Here is a 19620-nt window from a genome sequence, read left to right on the forward strand (position 1 = left end):
ATTGCTGAACCAATTCATATGTGGGTGCATAATTTACCGCTATTGCCTTTGTTTTAGCTTCATTAATTTTGTATCCCAAAAAGATCTGAAACTGTCTCAAAATGTTCCACAACACTGTAATGTATATTTCTGATGTTGTCATTTGCAAATAGACACAGCTTTTCTTGACTACCATACCAAATATTTCCTTGAATTTCTTAATCCTTTATTTTCTTTGCCAGTGGTTCTAAATATAATGCAAATAACAAAGGGGAAAGAGGACACATCTATCTGTTTCCTCTGCTCATGCAGAAATTATCAGAGAGGACCCCACCCACTTTAATTTTTGCCTCCAATCTCTCATATATCCTCTTAATCAACCTTATCATTTTTCAGGAAATGCAAATGCTTCCATTGCCATGCTCATAAAGTCCCAGCTTACTCTGTCGAATGCTTTTGCTGCATCAAGAACCACTGACAACAATGGTATTTTCTTACATTCTGCTTCCCTCTGGAGCATCAATATACTATTAATGTTATCAACTGTTTGCCTTCCCTCCACAAAACCACACTGATCCATATCTATCAATTATGGCATTACTTTTTGCCATTATTTTAGCAATTATAGACATGAACACTTTATAATAAGGCCAATAACGTCATCCACACACCTCTTTTTAAAACCTGAAGGAATTAATGGAAATGGACAACAGTGTTGATATGTATAAGAATTCCAAAATGAGTAAATGTGAGTCCTGTGCAGCTTGTAAATTTATAAACAATGGACCGTATGTAGCAGTTCACAATTTTAGTAGTACTATAAAATGTCCAGGTTACGTTAATTGTAACACAAAAATGGTGATTTACATTGCTACATGTTTAAGTTGCCCAAAATTTTATATAGGGAAAAATTTAGAAAATTGAGATTGAGAATAAATGAACATATAAGAGATATTAAAAATAAAAAAAGTTCTAATGCCCTATATATGCACAGCCAGGTTTGTTTAAATTTTAATAAATTTATATTTTTTTGTAGTAGATAGGGTTCCACATAGCGACAGAGGGGTGATGTCAAGACCTTTCTAGAGGTAAAGGAAAGTTTATGGCAACTTAGACTTGATGCCTCAAAACCTCCTGGAATTAATGACCATATTTCTATTTCGAGTATTCTAAAATTAAAATTGTATTGTATTTAAATAATGTGTCAACTAAGGTATTTAAAAATTAAAAAAAATGTACATTATTTAATTTAAAAATTAAAATTTACATAGTAAAAAATTTTTTAAAGTGTGATAGATACATTGGTTGCCTTGACTGTTGGTTAGAGTTTAGTTTCAGATTAAGAGTTTTAACAGGAAACATATAGTGTTAGTATAGTAACACATTTTAACCTATTTTAATGCATGGTAAGACACTTTTTAAAACGGTGTATATTAAATGAATGTTTGTATTTAGTGTTGATTAATGTTTAGATTAGGAATATCGGCTATTTTATGATAGCATTTTAAGGAAATGAAGGAATTTTAATGAGTTATTTTTTTACTACACAAGATGCGTTTAGCGGTGATAGGACGAAAAAGAGGTGTGTGGATGACATTATTGGTTTTAAATGTCTGTAACAGCAGTAACTAATTAACTCTGATGAAGCCTGTGTTAATGTACGGGTGAAAGCGCTTAGTATTACGAGCAGTACGTTTTTGTATTTTGTGGTTCTGTGGCTTTCCATTAAAGCTTTTTCTGTTTCAGATCTTCAGTCTGGTTGAATTTACAGGTTGGGTGGTGTTCAGTTCATTGGTACTTTATAATAAGGGTTTAGTATTGAAATTGGCCTGTATAAACCTGGATCTCATGGATCTTTACCCTCTTTAGGTATTACAGCTACCACTGCTTTCTTCCAGGATGCTAATACTTCTGCTCCTCTTAGAATACTGTTAAACAAAACCTTCCAAATCTTTATTAGTTTTTTCCCTTCTAGCTTCCAAACTTTCACAGGAATACCATCTATTCCTGGGGACTTCCCTGTAGACTGGTTATACATCACAATTTGTATCTCATTTCCTCCTATCCTTACCGTTAGCAATTGAGCCTCATCTACCTCTAATCTTGGCATATTTAATTCTTCCATAAACATTTCCATTTGTATCTTTTCTTGATTTCCTTATTTCTCTGCTTTATACAGACTTTCATAGAATTTCCGAAATATTTATAATACCTCTACAGAATTTCTTGTTACCTACCTTGTTATAGGCTCCCTAAGCTTGGTGACAACCCTATCTACTTTCTGTTGCCTGAGTCATTGTGCTAAAAGTTTTTGTGCTCTAGTGTGATTATCAAAAAACTGTTGCTTAACAACAATCTTTCTAAACTCATGTAGATTATCATGGTAATTACTTACATTCTGCTTAGCATTCTGCAGTTGATCCTCTTCTTGTTCTGTGAGATTCCCCCTATTTTGTAATACTTTAACATTTGTCAGTCCCTCTATATAATTCTTGTTACTTCTTGACCATAGCTTTTATTTTTTCCACCTTATTTTTAAAATCCACTTTAATTTTATCCCACTCCTTAGCTATATTTTCAGAAGTAATTTCTATCCTTTCAAATAGTGAATAATCTCAACAACCCATTCCTTAAATTCCTCTCATTTCAACAGATAGGTGGGAAAGTGCCAATATCTCATTTTTATTTCATTATCCTGTGTTTTTATTTTAGTTATTACTGGCATATGATCTGAAATAGTTATTGGGTGCATATCAAATACCTTCAATTAAATGCACATATTCCTGTGAAATGTAAATTCTGCCTAGTCTAGCCCAGTTTTTATATCTTGGGGAATAATGTTGTATGTAAATTCACTCCAAACTCCTATTACCAAATTCACATTTTTCATGATGAATTTTTTCATAAATTTCTTCAGATATCTATCCTCCTTTGTTATACTTTGCCTTTTTCCCCCCTGACACATCTTCACTGCTGCAAATCAAATTCCAGTCCCCCCATAAGTAACTTTCCTTGCTGAAAACTGATTATTTCTCCCAGAATTCTATTAAGTTCCATTATAGCAATTTTAGGTGGAATATAAATACATGCCAGTGTTATCCTCCTACCTTGCCAGTAGTCCCTTAGCATTACAAATCTGCCATTATCTTTTTATCCTCTTTTATCACTATTGGAGCTCCTCTTGCAAATAATATAAGTGATCCTGTTTTCCTTTGCCCCAGATATTCTGCTGAATAAAGATCCTGAAAATCTTTCTTTATCAAATTCACATATTCAGTTCTTTCCAAGTGCGTCTCCTGTAAAGAAGCTATTTGCATTCTAGATTATTTAATATAGTTTGCTATTCTTTCTTTTTGTATTTATCTATGAGACCATTAATATTTAAAGACATTACAGAAATCATCATTATATTAAAAAGTTATTATTCCCACATTTTATGTATAACACCTTTTTGTTAAATATCTAGTTCCAGCTTTTGCGTTATATGCATACACTGCTTGGCAGGTTGAACCTTTATATAGCTTTTTCTTGTCATATCCATTTGAGCCTATGTCACATCTTACAAAACTTTCTGTTTTATTGAAAGTCCTCAAACAAAAAAACAAAAACAAATGAATCCCTGATACCCCCTAAAAGCAATTAATTTAATAGCAAAACACAAAAGTATGTACATCTTCAAATATTAAAGTTTTACCCTCCTAATAGGAACAAATGTCCCAAACTGTCAGCCACACTCACATATTTGAGTTAACCTAAAAGAAAGGTTATCCATGATAAGACGCATGCTGCAGGCTGTGCTTCTACTAAGTGGTAACTGTTTTCGTCTTTATAGCTCTTCCAATTGGTTAAACTCCCTATCTGTTTTAAAGAACATTATCTCCTAGCCACTTTCTCTTTTCTTTTTTCCCCAGCCAATCACTCTCCACCACAGACTGTAACCAATTTCTCTTTATCAGATTGTGTCCATGGAGACATGAGAACCAGACAGCCAAGTTCATATTATCAGATTATCTCCATGGAGACATGAGAACCAGACAGACAATTTCTTTTTATTAGATTGTTTCCACTGCGACATGAGGGCCAGATCCAGAATTGCTACTAAGCATACATTTATTTGCCAGAAAAAGCCTCATAATATTCAAGATTCTTTTTCATTTACTTGCTTTCTCTTAAAACATGTTACTAAAGCAATCTAAGGTCCTTAATCCAGTCATTCCCCCATGCAAGAATGAGAAAAAGCACATTAGTTTTTGCTTTTGTCACTGTCTCTTAACCAGACTTTTTTTTACATTGCAGTGCCTACATTTCTTAAAAAATGAGCATGTAGAAAGAGAGTAGGGAGAAGCAAAGGGAAAAAAGAACAGCAACACCTATTTACAATCCGCATTACACTTAAAAATAACTGAGAAAACTTTACTTTATAGCATGAAGAGAAAACCATACACCACAAAAATATCTCTATTAAGAAAAATTATGTTTTCTTTACTTAGAGTTAACTTTCTCCCTTCTCTTCCTCTCCCCAAAGCATTTTCCAAACATTAATGATATGAAGCAGGGCATATACTTTAGAGTAACCCACAAGTCCCACAACTTCTGAAAAAGTCCAATATTTCCACATTTTCTTGTTCTGTCAAATTTCACAAATATACTTATTTAATTGTAATCTCACATTAAGTTACTGGTTTCATTACTGTTCATCTCCACGTGCCAAATCCTGTCTCTGCTTCATTTCCAATGTACTCTCAAATCTTCTAGTCAACTCTCATGCTCCCTTCCTTCTCTCCAACATTTTCTTTGAAACAGTGGAAAAAGTTTCACCGGTACGGTCTTTGTGGTCTTTATTACCAGAAGAACAAGAAGCAGAATACTTTCAAGATGTATTTATTTTATTTATTTATTTTACATTTGTTGACTGGGATAGTCCATCTGGGTGTGAGCCCATTTCAAGTGGAGGCCCGGGGACAAAAGCTCCAATAAAACAAGAATGACATTGGCAGGTACAGTGTCAGTTTTACATAGAATTTAACATAAATATCTAGAGACAATAAAGAAAGTACACTATACAATAGGCACTTTAGTGAAAAGGAGAAAGTTATTACACTAGTAAAATCATATATATATATATATATATATATATATATATATATATATATATATATATATATACATACACATATATAGAGAGAGAGATATATATTTTTTGAGGGCAGGGGTCCATCTTTAGTTGATCATTTGAGTATATTTTAATATGTGTACATATGTATACCCTTACAAAAAAAAAGAAATTATCAAATTATACTCTTATTGTAGGTAGCTGATAGGTGGTGTTAACAAGTGGGCATAGGGTATACATTGAGACTATAAAATGTAGGGGATGAAATTTGATGTGGGCTTATGTGGTATTAGCCTGGCTTGGTGCAGGAGCAGACCCAGTTAGTGAGGTGTTTTTTGAGCAGAGTTTTGAATTAGTGTAGGTTGGTAGCATGTAGGATATGTTGAGGAATTGAGTTCCAATGTTTAGAAATGTGGTGGGAGTAGAGGGAGTCCCCAACTTTGTTGTTGCTTTTGGATACTTGGAGGAGTGTTTTGTGTGATTGCTGCACATTGAGTAACAGTTTGTTTCTAGCTCTCCCAGTGTAAAAACAGAAATACAGCAGAGAAGACCAGTAGTAGTAACTGGCTAGTAAGTGCACTGCCTGGATGCCAGAAATAAAGAAGTACAGAAAACCTGGAAAAAAACTCAGCTACAAAAAGTGAGGAAGAAACACTGACTGGGGAAAGATCTGCAGCTGCTCAGCAAAAAACAATGCAACTTTCAGACATGACATCTAGTAACCTACAGGAAGATATAAGACAATTGAATACAGACCTGATTAAAATAAACAAAACACTGATGGAGTATATCAGCACAAACAACAAAAGGCTAGAAAAAATGGAAGAAGCTTTAAACAGATATTCAGATGAGATGATAAAGCTGCAAAAATCAGAGGTCAAAATAAAGAAAAGGCTAGCTGAATATGAAACTGCTCAGGAAGAGATGTTTAAAAAAGTTAGAGGGCAGAGCACGTGGGGAAAATCTGAGATTTTCAGCTATACCAGAGAAGCTGGAAGGAACAGATTGCATTAATTTTATGAAAGCACAAATAAGCAATTGGACTGGTATTCCTCAGCATGAGTTGTTAGTTGAAAGGGTACATCGTTTGTATACTCCAAACCTAGATATAAGAAAGCAACCTAGACCTTTAATAGTAAAGATGCAATCCTAGAAGGAGTTGATTCTGACAAAACTGTGGCAGAATGACAAAATACTAAAAGTGGAAAACAGCAGAGTGTATATGGAGAATGATTACTCATTGTGCACTAGGCAGAAGAGGAGTAAATTCATTCCACTATTCATGGCATGTTGAGATGCAGGTGTGAGATTCAAACTGCTGAATCCAGCTGTCTTTAAGGTATTCTTCCCTGGAGGAACAAATCATTTTTTGATGAAGTGCATGCTAAGAAGGAAATACAAAGGTTTGTCCAAGAAAAAGTGAGCTGTGAAACAGAATGAGATTCTGCTTCTTGTTCTTCTAGTAATAAAAAACACAGAAAGACTGTATCTGTGAAACCTTTTCCAGTATTTCAGTGGAAAATGTTGGAGAGAAGGAAGGAAGCATGAAAGTTCACTAGAAGAATCAAGAGTACATTGGAAATGAAGCAGAGACAGGATTTGGGGAATGGAGAAAAATAGTAATAAGACCAGTAACTTACTATGACATTACAGTGCAATAATTATATTTGTAAAATATGACAGAAGAAGAAAATCTGGAAATACTGGATGTTTTCAAAATTTGTTGGACTTGTGGGGACTCTAAGTGTACGCCCTACTTCATGTCATTAATGTTTGGAAAAATGCTTTGGGGAGGAGAAGAGAGGGGAGAAACTAACTGTAAGTAAAGAAAACATGTATTTTCTTAATAGTACTGTATTTGTGGTATATGGTTTTCTTTGCATGCTATTTTTAAGTGTAATTGGGATTGTAAACAGGTGCTGTTGCTTTCTCCCCTCTTCCCTCTTTCGTCTTGTACAGTTTTATGAAATATAGACAATGCAATGTAAAAAAAAAAGAGTCTAGTTAAAATGGCATGACAAAGTTAAAATTAATGTGCCTTTTCTCATTCTTGCATGGGGAAATGACTGGATTAAGGACGTTAGATTGATTAGTTTTAAGAGTGAGCAAGTAAATGAAAAAGAATATTGAATATTATGAGGTTTTTTTTATGGCAAATGCATGTATGCTTAGTAGCAGTTCTGCAGCTGGTCTTCATGTTTCCATGAAAACAATCTGATAGAGAAACTGGCTGTCTGCTTCTCATGTCTCCATAAAGACAATATGATAGAGAGAAAATGGAGACAGTCTGGTGGAAGGGGATTGGCTGAATGAAAAGAACACAGAAATTGGCTAGGACATAATATTCTTTGAAAGCAGTCAGGGTTTTTTCCCAGCTGGGAGAGCTTTAAAGATAAGACAAAACAAATTAGACTTGCAGTAACATTTTCTCATTTTTTAATGCAATGGGGATACTAATATAAACAGGCGTGTTTGTTTGTTTGTTTGTTTTCTTTTTCTCCTTTGTCTCTCTTTTTCTTTGTTTGGTTTTAAGAAATGTAGACACTGCAATGTAAAAAAAAAGGAGAAAGAGAAGGGGAGAGAGAAAAAAGGTCTGGTGAAGAGAGTATGACAAAAGAAAAATCAGTGTGCTTTTTCCCATATTGCATAGGAACATGAGTTAAGACCATAGGTGTTATCCAGTAACAAGTGTATTACAAAGCATGTAAATGAAAAATAATATTGAATATTATAAGACTTTTTTTCTGATAAATAAGATATCCTTAGCAGTTTTGTGTCTGGTTTGCATGTCACTAGAAGACAATTTGATGAAGAGAAATGGCTTGGAGAAAGTGTTTACTGAAAGCATTCAAGTGTTTTCTCAACTGGGAGAGCTATAAAGACAGACAAAATTAAATAGCAGTTACTAATAGAACAGGCTGTACCATGCATCTTAGCATGACTAACCTGTCTTTTTGGTTAACTCCAGCCTGTCTGTGTGGCCATCAACTTAGAACTTTTGTTCTTATTAGGAAGCAAAAACATCAATATTTGAAGATGTACATAGGTTTGTGTGTCATTATTAAGTTGACAGGTTTTGGGGAGTTGGTTGTTCTGTTTGAGGGCTTTCAAAAAACAAAAAGTTATGTGAGATGTGGCATAGGCTCAAATGGATATGACAAGAAACAACTGTATAAAAGACAAATCTGTCAAACAATATATGCATGTAACATAAAAGTTGGAACTAGACATTTAACAAAAAACAGTTATACATAAAAGGTGGTAATAATTATATAATAAAATGATGCATTCTGTAATATCTTTCAATCTGAATGGTCTTACAGATAAATATAAAAAAGAAAGAGTAGTGAACTATATTAAAAATGTAGAGTTACAAATAGCTATGCTACAGGAAACACACCTGGAAAGAACTGAGCATGTGAATTTGATAAAGAAAGGTTTTCAGGATGGCTATTCAGTGGAATATCAGGGGCAAAGGAAAAGAAGAGTACTTATATTAATTGCAAGAGGAGCTCCAATGGTGATAGAAGATGTAAAAAAGATAATAATAGAAGATATATAGTACTAAGTGTCTACTGGCAAGGGAGGAGGATTTCACTGGGATGCATTTACATTCCACTTAAAACTGCTATTATGAAGCTTACAAAAAATCCTGAGAGAAATAATCAACTTTCAGCAAGGAATATTACTTATAGGTGGAGCCTGGAATTTGGTTTGCAACAGTGAAGATGTGTGTGGGGCCTAGAAGGGAAAATCTTACAAAGAAGGGTAGATTTTTGAAGATATTTATGAAAATGTTGAGTATGTAAGATGTGTATTCAGTACTAGTAGTTCAGAGTGAAATTACATATTATTTTGCAAGATACAAAAACTGGGCTAGGCTAGATAGAATTTATATCTCCCTGGAACATATACATTTAATTGAAGGACTTGAAACACACCCAATATCTATTTCAGATCATGCACCAATAATAACTAACATAAAAATGCAAGGTAATGAAATAAAAATGAGACACTGGTGCTTTCCCATCTATCGGTTGAAAAGAGAGGAATTTAAGGAATGGGTTTTGGAATTAATTCAGGAGCTACTAGAGATAGACATTTCTTCTTAAAATATAGCTAGGGAGTGGGATAAAATTAGCTCTATATCATAACATCGAAGTTCTCTAACATTGAATGTTATTATATCGAACCCTAAACACCGAAGTGTGAAAACATTGAACAGTCAGAATAGCAAATTTTTCCCAGGGAAAAAAATCACTATTCCGAGAAACATACACACAGCACAAACACACACAAAAAACAGCCATCCACACATATACACTTAAAATCCTACACCTAAACTAAACTTTACATACAGTACTAGTTATCCACTTACCTTAACCCAACCCTAACTCTAAGGTCCATCACTATCGCATACTCACCTCACCCCCGCCCTAACCCTAACTCACCTAACCCACCCACCTAACCTTAACCTACACACAATCGCACACTTACCTGACCCACACCCTAACCCTAACTCACCTAACCCGCCCCCGAACCCTAACCTACACACAATCGCATACTTACCTGAACCCGCATCCTAACACTAACGTCCACACAACTGCACACTTACCTGACCCGCTCCCTAACCCTAACTCACCTAACCCACCCCCTAACCCTAACCTACACACAATCGCACACTTACCTGAAGCCGACCCGTAATGCTCCAACATATCGAACGCTGAAAACAGTGAAGCCACAGCAACGGCCCACCAAATTCTTTCCCTGGGAAAGAATTCAATGTCCTGCACCTTCGCTGTTTTCAGCAGTCGACATTACAGGTTCAATATTATAACATTCGATGTTAGAGAACTTCGATGTTATAATATAGACCCAATAAAATTAAAGCGGAGTTTAAAACTAGGGTGGAAATAAAGGAAAGGGAGATATGATTAAGAAGTAATAAGAATTATTTAGAGGGACTAACAAATTTTAAAGTATTGCAAAATAGGGGAATCTCACAGAATAAGAAAAGGAGCAACTGCAGAATGCTAAACAGAAAATAAGGAATTACCTCAATAATATGCACAAGTTTAGAAAGATTGCTGTAAAGCAACTGTTTTTTATAATAACTCTAGAGCACAAAAAGTTTTAGCACAATGACTCAGGCAACAGAAAGTGGAAAGGGATGTCACCAAGCTTAGGGAGCCTATAACAAGGAAGATTACAAGAGATCCTGTGGAAGTATTAGAAATATTTTGGAAATTTTATGAACATTTGTATAAAGCAAAGAAATATGGAAATCAAGAAAAGGTACAAATGGAAAATGTTTATGGAAGAATTAAATGTGTTAAGGTTAGAGGTAGATGAGGCTCAATTATTAACAGTTAGGATAGGAAGAGATGAGATAAAAATGGCTATGTATAACCAGTCTACAGGAAAGACCCCAGGAATAGATGGTATTCCTGTGGAAGTTTGGCAGCTAGGAGGGGAAAAAAATGATAAAGATCTAGAAGATTTTGTTTAATAGGAGTTGAAGAGGAGGAAAAGTACCAGCATCCTCGAAGAAAGTGGTGATAATGATAATACCTAAAGAGGGTAAAGATCCATTGGATCCAGCTTCATACAGGCCCATTTCAATACTAAATCATGATTCTAAAGTGTTTATGTCTATAATAGCTAAAAGAATGGCAAAAGTTATACCAAAATTGATAGATATGAGTCAGTGTGTTTTTTTTGGAGGGAAGGCAAATATTTGACAATATTAACAGAACACTGATGATCCAGAGGGAAGCAGAATGTAAGAAAATACCACTGTTATTGGGGAGTCTTGATGCACAGAAAGCATTTGACAGAGTAGACTGGGACTTCACGAGCAGGGCAATGCAAGCATTTGCTTTCCCTGATACAGTTATAAAGTTGATTAGGAGTATATATGAGGGATTGGAGGCAAAAATTAAAGTGGGTGGGGTCCTCTCTGATAACTTATGCTTGAGTAGAGGAACCAGAAAGGGTTGTCCATTTTCCCCTTTGTTGTTTGCATTATATTTAGAACCATTGGCAAAGAAAATAGCAGATTCAGAAATTCAAGGATATAGTTGGTATGGTACTCAGGAAAAGCTGGCTCTATTTGCAGATGATATTATTTTATACATGACAGAGTGGCCGCAGTCGTACAGTGGTTAGCATTGCCACCTCACAGCAAGAGATTTTCTGGCTTGATCCTCGGCTGGGGTGCCTTCTGCGCTGAGTCTGCATGTCCTCCTTGTGGTCGAGTGGGTTTTCTCTGGGTGCTCCGGTTTCCTCCCACATCCCAAAGACATGCTGTAGGTGGATTAGACACTCTAAATTGGCCCTAGGCATGAGTGCATGCATGTGTGTGCCTTCTGTGGAAGGTTGGTCATTGGGCTGGCAACTTGACACCGTAAAACTCCTCTGCCAATCATGAGTGGCCAGGTGATCAACTGTGGTGACCCCTTAACTGGGAAAGGCCAAAAGAAGAAGAAGATTATTTTATACATGACAAAGCCAGAAAGGGACATTACAATGTTGTGGAATATTTTAAGACAATTTCAAATCTTCTCAGGATACAAAATTAATGAAGCTAAAACAAAGGCAATAGTGGTAAATTATGTACCCACAGACAAATTGATTCAACAGTATCCATATTTATGGGGACATGATAAAATGAAGTATTTAGGAGTATGGATTAGAAAGACTTTGTTGTGGCAGCTAAGGATATGTGGGAAGAGACTAAACAGAGGATAATACAAACATTGAGAAACTGCAAGCTTTGTTATAAGGATATGAATGCTAAGATACAAGTAATTAAAATTTTTTTAGTCCCTTTAGACTTATTTACAGGTCAGGCATATTTTTATCAACCACAGGAGAAGCTGTGGATAGCAATTAAAAAGAGTTGAATGATTTTATCTGGAAAGGGAAGACAGCAAGGGTCAAGTGGGATAAGCTGATTCTTCCAGTAGAACAAGGAGGACTAGGGTTATCCAATTTGAGGGGGTATTTTACAGCAACACAGTTAAGGCTCTTATAAGTAGCGCAAGCAGAAAATTGTAATTCAGAATGGAAGAAAATGATGATTATACAGGGGGGAAGCTCAAAAAATAAAGAGAATGGGATTTTGGATGCAGACTTAAGGAGAACAACAAAAAACACACAGAGTATTATATTCATAAAATAGCAGAAAGTATTCTAAGAACTAAACCAGCATGAGAATGGAGAAAAGAGATTCTGCCAATAGGGATGCATATTATAGGCAAGAGGGGGCTGGAATTTATTGGATAAAACTGGCAAAGGAACCAAGATACTGGGAGCAAATAACTAGAAAGGGAAAGGTAATACAATGGGAAGACGTGAAGAATTTATTTGGACTGCAGTTTGGTGACTGCCTTCCCTATCAAGGATTGATATCAGAGTATAGGCAAAGAGAAAGAAAGAGGGGCCTCTTAAATAAAAGACTAGCACTGGTAGAGTTTTTAATAGAATCTAGAACAGAAGCTGCCATTAAAAAAGGAATAATTAGTAGAGCATATAAAATATTGCATGATGACTATAAAAATCAATCTGAGGAGCTTAGAAAGGATTGGGAAGATAGATTGGATAAGCAATTCACATATACAATGGGGGGTGGATATATGAATCTAGAAGATTTGGGCTCTTTTCCTGGAATATATGTATTTTTATCCTCCAAGTAGACTCCAAAGAATTTTTCCTCAGGTAGATAGCAAATGTTGAAGGTGTGACTGGCAGTAAAGAGGTGGCTGGGAACATATTTTTTGGGAGTCTAGTGAACTGGCAGACTTTAGGGATTCCCTGCACACCACTGTTTCAGAGATGCTGGCTGATGGGATTGGATTGACTGGGGAGATTATTTTTTTTGAGCTATGATATAGGATTGGAACTGCCTAGACATAGTAAAGCCTTGCTGAGTCTAATTATGGTGGCTGCCAAAAAAGCTATTACTAGAAAATAAAAATCAAAGTCTTGAGCAACTTTATTAGAAATAGTGAATATAGTAACAGAGATAAAATAACTGGGATCTTTAGAAAAGGGAAGGAACAAACTCCATAGGAAAAAATGGGAATTGTGGGAACAATATATGCAGAGAAGGAACAAGGTTTAAGAGGCAGGATTTGAATGAGCAATATGATGCTTAACTGACAATGACTGAATTTATTATAAGTGATATATAATGTTTCCAACTACAGTTGCTTCAATTGTGTCTGTGATGTATAATGTTTGCAACTAAAGTGGTGTCAATTTTTTTTATTTTTCATTTATATAAATGTATGATTGCATGTGTCATATGTGATAATTTAATAAAGAGGTTTATTTGAAAAAAAACAAGAAGCAGAATCTCCTTCTGTTTCACAGCTCACTTTTTCTTGGACAAAGTTTTCTATTTCCTTCTTAGTATGTACTTCATCAAAAAATGATTTTGTCCCTCTGAGTAAGAATACTTTGAAAACAGCTGGGTACAGCAGTTTGAACTTCATACCTGTGTCTCAACATTCCCTGAATATTGGAATGAATTTACTCCTCTTCTGCCTGGTGTACAGGGAGTAATGATTCCCCATATACACACTGCTGTCTCCTACTTTTTAGTATTTTGTCCTTCTGCCACAGTTTTGTCAGAATCAAATCCTTCTACTTGTAGGATTGCATCTTTACTCTTAATGGTCTAGGTTGATTTTTCATAGCCAGGTTTGGAGCATATACACAATGTCCCCTTTCAACTAACAACTCCTGCTGTGGAATACCAGTCCAGTTACTTATCTGTACTTTCATAAAATCAATACACTGTTCCTTCCAGCTTCTTCAGTATAGCTGAAAATCTCAGGTTTTCTCTACATTCTCTGTCCTTTAATTCCATTATTTTTTGAAAAATCTCTTCCTGAGCAGTCTCATATTAAGCAAACATTTTCTTCATTTCAAACTCTGATTTTTGAAGCTTTATCTCCTCATCTGAATATTTGTTTAATGCTCCTTCCATTTTTTTCCAGTCTTTTGGTGTTTGTGCTGATATACTTCATCAGTGGTTTGTTTATTTAACCAGGTCTGTGTGTAGTTGTATTATATATTCCTGTAGGTTACTGAGAGTCATGCCTGGAGGTTGAATTTTTTGATGAACAGCTGCAGAACTTTCCCCAAGCAGTGTTTCTTCCTCACTTTTTGTAGTTGTTTTTTTTTTCCAGGTGCTCCATATTTCTTTTTTCCTGGTATCCAGGCAGTATACTTTCTAGCCATTTACTGAAATGTACCCATAAACTCAAAAGTCTACTGGCCTTCTCTGTTGAGTTTTAGTTTCCACACTGGGAGAGCTAGAGTTAAGTTGTTACTCAATGTGCAGCCATCTTGGAAGTGAAGCCTTGCAATTCATGTTCCACAGTTGTCACCTATTCAGATATGAAGAGCACCCCAGCCATACCGGGTTACGCCTCCTACCACACGTTCAGACCATGAATGGAAGGCATGAAAACTAAAGGAGGTGGTGTATCAGTATTCATTAAAGATATAAACACATCCAAATTGGTTAGATGTTAATATGATTCCCTGGATTCCCTGGAGACATTTCAGGTGCAACTAACTGTTGGTAGGACATCTACTCAAGTCATTGCCAGCTACTGGACCCCCTCCATGAATCAAGACACCCACTCTGCTTACTTGGATCACTGGAATCTGTCAAGATGCATCTGAACACAATGGTTCTGGGTGATTTTAATTACTCATCCATTGATTGAGTAAATTACTCATGCTCAAACTCACTTGCCCAAAGGTTCCTTGAGTTCATTAACTCCAATGCTCTGGGCCAGCTGAAGGACACTCCACCTAGGAGTGTCAACATCCTGGATCTGGTGCTTACCAATATGGGACACCGCTGTAGCACTCCCATTCTCAGGTCTTCTCTTGTCAGATCTAACCACAAATCAGTCTCCTTCAAAGTAACTATGACACCTGACCCCCCCCCCCAGCAGCAACTAGACTAAAATACTTTAAAAAAAAAACAACTGAAAGGCACCAAACAGATGAATATACGAAAAAAGCCCAGTAAAAATGAATAAAATATACCAACAAGCACTTTATTACAGCTGAAAGAAAATGTCGCTTCTCTAGCACTTCTGCAACAAATGCCTTCTAGGAGTACATCATAAAGAAGAAACTTTGCCATTAAATACACTCAGAAGTTTATCAACAACAATTAATTAATTAATTAATTAATTAATTAATCTATTACAAAATATTTACTTCCTAAAATAAGTCCATTGTCACACATTAGGACATTTAAAAAAAACAACTAAATCATGAGTTTCCATGAACTTTCTGCATTAAGCCCATGAAGGTTTAAAGTACCATATTTTAAAATATAAATACTTTCTTTATACAAAAGATTATTTTTATTTCTGACATCAGAGTCACCAATACAGTAATTAACTTGTTCTAAAATACTTGCTTTCAAAAACTCTGGGTCACTGTTATGAAATGTCTTAAAGTGCATAGCAATTGGGCTAAAAGCCTTTTCTAATACAATGTCTCTGATGTGCTCCTGCAGTCTCAGTTTAAAAACTCTCTTAGTTTCACCTATATAAAAGAGACTGCAGGGGCACCTGAGAGCATAGATAACATTTGATGTTAGGTAAGTAAAATGTCCTCTAGGACTGAAAAGAATACCATTAATATGACTAAAAAATTAATTAAATATCTGCATACTGAGCACTTAGTACAACCACTAGTGCCCAACATAGTTAAAGTGCTACATAACTTCTCTGCTGGTTTGACAAATTTAGTGTGAACAATAATGTCCTGTATATTTCTGCCCCTTTTAAAAGAGAAAATAGGAAATGTACACAATAAATCAGAAAATTACTTACATTTAAATAAAAAAGGCCAAAAATAATTTATAATTCTAACTTGTTCATTGGAAAAAACATTATAAGAAATAACTATACACATCTGTCTAGATTCTTGTTTTTTCTTTCTAAAATTATTGCAAGTAATTTTACTATTATAGCTAGTAATTTGATTATTAGATACAAATGAATTATTTTTTTAATTTCACTAATACCTTATGTATAACTTTTAAATGATAACCCCTCCTTAAAACATGTTAATTGAGGTACAAATCTCTTTATATAATTCCTTATTATCAGTACACAATCTATAAATTCTAAGTAATTCTCCAAAAGGTAAAGATTCCAACAAATGAGATGGATGACAGCTAGACCTATGAAGGAAATGATTGCTGTTATCAAATTTGCGATGAATTTTAGTTTTAACCTTTTTACCAATTACCCCTGTTAGAGCTATATCCAAAAAAACTAATGGTATCACCATATTGAAGCCCATCAAATTTGATTTGAAACCTGTTAACATACAAATCTCAGATGAAAACAGGAATATTTGTTAAGCCACCTTTACATAAAAACACTAAGTCATCTATAAATCTATAATAAGAAACAACAAATGTTCTGAAAAACTGGTGTCTATATAAATATTTCACCTCATATAAGCCCATGAAAAGTTTGGCATACCCAGGGGCAAAGGATGCCCCCATGGCAGTGCCAATTCTTTAGATATAAACATCTTCACAGAAACAAAAATAATTATTATTTAGACAAAAAACAATCAGTTCTAATATATAATTACTCAGTGGACTATCCCCAAGAAAAAACTTAACAGCTTCCAAAGCGTATTGGTGTTGAATAGAAGTATATAAACTTATAACATCAACAGATACCCAATACATATCTTCTGTCCACTCACTATCTTTGATTTTGTCTAAAAAAAATCAAAAGAATCTGTAATAAAAGATGGTAATTTCATAGCATAAGGTAACAATTCTGGAGAAATATACCAATATTACATAAAAAATAATTAGTGGCAGAGATGATGGGCCTACCTGGGGGATGGTGCATATTTTTATGAAGCTTGGGTATGCGATTTCTGCCTTGCATATAAGGCAATCTCTGAATATGCTTTACTGGAAATGCTGCATATCTGTAAGTCCAATGGCCCATGGTTTACTCACTCTTAAGACCTTCACCTGGTATGTGACATTAATAGAACCTGTTGGAGAGACAGATTTGTCTCTCAGAGGTTACTGCATCTGTGGAACAGACTCCCTGTTCATGTAAAGCAGAGCACCTCTTCAAGTGCAATCTAGTTGGTTGGATGGGTAACCATAAATTCACCCCGGGGGTTCCACCTGTGTCTCTCTTGGACAGGGGCAATAGGTGCTGATCATGGAAACAAGGGCAGAACTTGGTTAGGCTTGTAAGGGCACTAGAGCCATTAGCCTAGTAACTTCCTATGATCTTATGATCCTATAATCCATACTTGGGAGGAAATGCAGACACGGGCAAGTTCTCCTGTGGCAGGCATACATTTATTGTATGACGCCTGCTTGTGTGAACTTGTGTGGATTGCATTTTCATGTAATATTTGCTTATTCTAAGTTCTTTCAGAAAATCAATAAAACTCAGTTAAGTTACAAAATGTCTTGACCGTGCAGTCACTCAAACATTGATCCAGTTATCAATCAGTTAGTCAGTGAGACATCATACTAATCATCATTTTGTTTCTTTATAACTTGGGGCATTACTGACCATCAAACTTCAAACTTACAAACAGTACAATCCATATGCACGGTGCACACTAAAATGCTCTGGGGATCACTTTTTAGCACAATTATTAATCAGAGCACATACATCAAAAGTTAGTCTAATGCTAGAGCTTACAGTTAATCACTTTCATATGATAAGTAAATTTGCATAGACACAAAAACAGACTGTTATGCACTAATCATTAACATGTGTAGACTCTAAGAGGAAGGAGAAAACATTTATATTATGTATAGTTCATTAACTATCAGAATTATTTCCCGAGGTCTCCGCAAACACATTTCTTTTCTTCCATCTCTTCCTGTTTCACCTAAAGTGGACACATCTTCATCTTGACTCCACAAAGGCCATTTATTTACACATACTTTACTTGGCCCATACAAGTGCATGCCCCCATACATTTACTAATAAAACTATCACCGAATTACCTTCCCGTAGGTTGACATCCCTAATGCTGCTCTTTATTTCCAACCTGTCGTTAATCTGAGGTGTTGTGTCTGTTTTCCACAACCGAGTGGTCACTTTTTACAAACCAATAACACAATATTTATTAAAGCTTTAATATGCCTTGACATGTTATTTCACCTAACCCAGCCCAGCATCATATTGTCTTTTGTAAGTTGCACCCCTCATTTCTCACTTAATGTGTTCCATCTCCAGCCAGTTTAATTAATCGCAGGCAGCATTTCGTGTAACCTCACCTGTGTGTAGAAATACTTGTGTAAGCACTTTCAGCCAACTATTTGGAACTTCTTGGATCTAGCTGCCTGTTTTGGCATTAGTCATAACTTCTGACACTCCTTCTCTGAGACTGGCTGCTCAGTCATATATCTCAATCTTGCCTCAACTTATGTGTACTATAACTAGCCACAACCCCCCTTACTTAATCTGCTATTAATTTCTTGTGGTTTGCATTCTCAGTTCTTGCTTTAATCAACAGCTTTATAATGTCTGGCATTGTTTCAATCTCCCCCTTGCATTTAAGGGCTGATGATAGTGTTAGCTAGGTTAGGTATTCATTTTCCTTAAATCTGAATTTCTGCTTGGCAACAGACAACTCTATCACTCATCCCAAAGTTTCATCTTTTTCCAACAAATTGGCTCTTGTTCCAAAGATACCAACCTTGTAGGATAGGGTTAACCTGTCTATTTCTTTCTTTTTTTTTCAAAACACTTAAATTCTTACATTGTAGACAGTGACATAGGTACACATACAACATTAGAAAAGAAAACAAACTATAGCAAACATTTTTTTTCATTTCCATGCGTTATACATACATTTCTTTTTTAACAATAGTCACTCAGTCCCACACTACATAAATTCCTGAAATCCTGCCATTCCTTAAACCTCATTTCTCCTGAATATTATTCTATATGTATTGTTTCAATAAATTCCATTTATTTCTATGCAGTTTGATCCTTCACTTATGTAAAACTCCCATCTCTAACTCTTCTATCTCTTTAACAAGGACAAAATGATTGACTTCAACAATTGGCTAAGCTTGTGGTGTCATTCTAAGTGGATCCAGTATCGGTCTGCTGGGACAACATGGTCGACAGACCACGATGCTTTGCCAGAGATGGCCTGCACCTGTCGCCCCTGGGATTCCGGATACTGGCTAAGGGTCTTGCCGCCCCATACTGCCTTTTTTAGGCAAAGTTCAAATGACAAATTCACCACTGTAACAGGAACAAGCAAGCAAAAACTAAGGGCAATGCTACTCAATGCCAGAAGTCTAAATCTCAAAATGCACTCACTCGAGGCACTCCTTAAAATGGAGAACATCGATATCTGCGCAGTAACAGAGACCTGGTTCAAGGCTCTAGAGACCACCCCTGCATTACCAGGCTATAACTCATACCACACTTTTCGGCAATCTAACCTGGACCAGAACACCAAAGGCGGAG

This window comes from Protopterus annectens, chromosome 10.part0 (genome assembly GCF_019279795.1).
Source record: "Protopterus annectens isolate FY-2018-M chromosome 10.part0, PAN1.0, whole genome shotgun sequence".
NCBI lineage: Eukaryota > Metazoa > Chordata > Ceratodontiformes > Protopteridae > Protopterus > Protopterus annectens.